This window comes from Scatophagus argus, chromosome 13 (genome assembly GCF_020382885.2).
Source record: "Scatophagus argus isolate fScaArg1 chromosome 13, fScaArg1.pri, whole genome shotgun sequence".
Lineage (NCBI taxonomy): Eukaryota > Metazoa > Chordata > Actinopteri > Scatophagidae > Scatophagus > Scatophagus argus.
The window spans coordinates 21,912,848-21,915,281 of record NC_058505.1 but is presented as its reverse complement, the minus strand read 5'-3'; the positions used below and the strand labels follow the sequence as shown (position 1 = coordinate 21,915,281).

At 42.9% G+C, this 2,434-nt stretch overlaps 1 non-coding gene across 1 annotated transcript; it reads right to left on the bottom strand.

Moving 5' to 3' along the window:
• Positions 1 to 1,552: 1,552 nt before the first annotated feature.
• On the bottom strand, positions 1,553 to 1,625 carry trnak-cuu. Its single transcript has one exon. It is a non-coding gene; the product is annotated as a tRNA-Lys (tRNA).
• Between the last annotated feature and the right edge of the window lie 809 nt (positions 1,626 to 2,434).

Genomic DNA, 2,434 nt, shown 5'->3' with positions numbered 1-2,434 from the left:
CAGTCAAGGATTATATCATATAGTCCAGCTGCTTCAACAGGCCACCAGCTGACCTACATCCTATGTGCTGTTAAGTGATATCTGATTTTTAATCCAGAATAAAAATAACATTACCAAACAGGGAACAGTCATTACAAAATTGATGTATCAGTCACTGGGCTTATTGCCTCACATACACAGGCTGTGACATAAACTGCATCTAACTGACATGTTGTTGTTAGGTTCTCCTAACAAGGAATTAGTGTGACTCCATCTTACATTAATTCCTTTTTAAGATGGTAGGAAATCGTAATTACAACTAAACTACTTTACCCAGACAAATTAAGCTCTAACATCTGTGCCCATGCCAAGGTCTCCGTCAGTAATGATGTGTTTTTTTTGTTATTTCCCCATGCTCTAACTGTGAAAAGTGTATCATGTATAGCACATTTTCAACATTGTTTTCTACATTTTTTTGCAGTAAATAATGTTCTTATTCCCTGGAAAACAAATTGTGCATGTGAGGAAAAGCATGAATGTTTAATACATTATAGATAAAAGTATCGGGATGGACGGGGGTGTTGTTAGACATACAGCTCCACGCCAGAGATTAACCTGGAATACTGACTGCTGGCTGACTTTTAATAACCAGCTACAGCCAGCTCTTACCTCCCTTATCCTCATCTCTCCCGTCTCTGCTTCGTCCAGAGAATGGTTCCATTTAAAAACTTACTTCTGTTGCGTTGTGTTACTATGTCTTAAAACTGCTCTCAGTTTCTCTTGCTGATACACAGATAGTTGCATTATAGTTTATCTGCTGCTGCACACACACACACACTGATATGCATAGACACACAAAATACAGAATGTGCATGCCCTTCTGTTGGAGTTACAAACTATGTTGCAATACTTCAGAGTAGAAAAAATACCTCTTTTCTCAATATTAACAATCTGACTCAGTGCGGTGACATTTTTTCATGTTTTTCATGAGCATGAGATTTTACAGGGACACAGCACATTCATACGGCGGCATGTGCCTCAGTAAAAGGGGTCTAGCGACACACATGGGGATGAGGCTGTTTATCAGGGGTTGGGCTCGGCCCCTTACTTTTAATTTAATTTTAAGTTACTTTAATAATCCCATCCATCCATCCATTTTCTATACCGCTTATCCGTCAGGGTCGCGGGGGGGATGGAGCCTATCCCAGCTGACTACGGGCGAGAGGCGGGGTTCACCCTGGACTGGTCGCCAGTCAATCGCAGGCTTTAATAATCCCAAGATGGGAAATTACTTCTCTGCATTTAACCCATCACTGACTGAAACACACACACATGCAACATGCAGCGAAACACACAGGAGCAGTGGGCTGCATCAAGCACCCAGGGATCTTATATATTGGGGGTTAAGTGCCTTGCTCAAGGGCACATCAGCCAGCTAATGGAGGGTGAGGACATTATCACTCCACCACACACTCAAATTTTTCATGTCCGTCCGTCGGGGGAATCGAACCAGAGACCTTCCGATCACAAGTCGCTTCTCCAACCTCTAGGCCACGGCTGCCCCCAAAGCTTGCGCCCAACATGGGGCTCAAACCCACAACCCTGAGATTAAGAGTCTCATGCTCTACCGACTGAGCTAGCCGGGCTAACCGACTGAGCTAGCCGGGCTAGTGAAGGGAAATCTTAATACTTCAGCACACCAAGATATTATCGTCAATGCTACGCTTCCAACTTTGTGGCAACAGTTTGGGGAAAACCCTTTTCTATTTAATGGATCCTGTAACCTGTAATCCTGTTAAAAAACAAAAAAAATTCAACTATGAAGTCTCTCTTTGAACACATAACCAAATGAACCCAGATAAATGACCACATTGCAGCTGCCTCCAACCCTCCTGATGATGTGTACAACAAAATAATGACTGATAATCAAGCGTGTAGTGAAGTTGTCGTGGATGACGCTTGCTGCTTAGAGTCACACATCAGTTATCTCTGCCGTTGAATACCTGACACCAGAAGCGATGCAGTGCCCAGGGGACACGCTTACGGAGAGTAAGCAGTTTCATGCATGTGTGTGTTCAAAGGTGTTTATGTGCGTGCGTAAATGACACAGTTGACAAGGAGCATGTGGTGTTTGGTTGTGAAATTCACCTTACAAATATATGACAGACACATCAGTGGTTTTGACAGTAGAAACGTGAGCATTATGGGAGTAAAGTCTCATCCCTGCAGTGGCTTCTGTGTCATTTTCGAGCCTTCAGCTTCTTGTGATCACTTTTCCCTTTCTCTCTGAAGTCTGATGGATTTTGAGAGTTTCTCAAGCACCTTTGTTCTGCAGAAGGTTTGAAGTTTTCTTCTGGAAATGGTGTCATTTCCAAAGTTCACATTTGATGCTGCCTTGTTACTCTTTGTCTGCCTTGTTGAATAAAACAAAGAGCTCCTTTTTAATCTCCACACA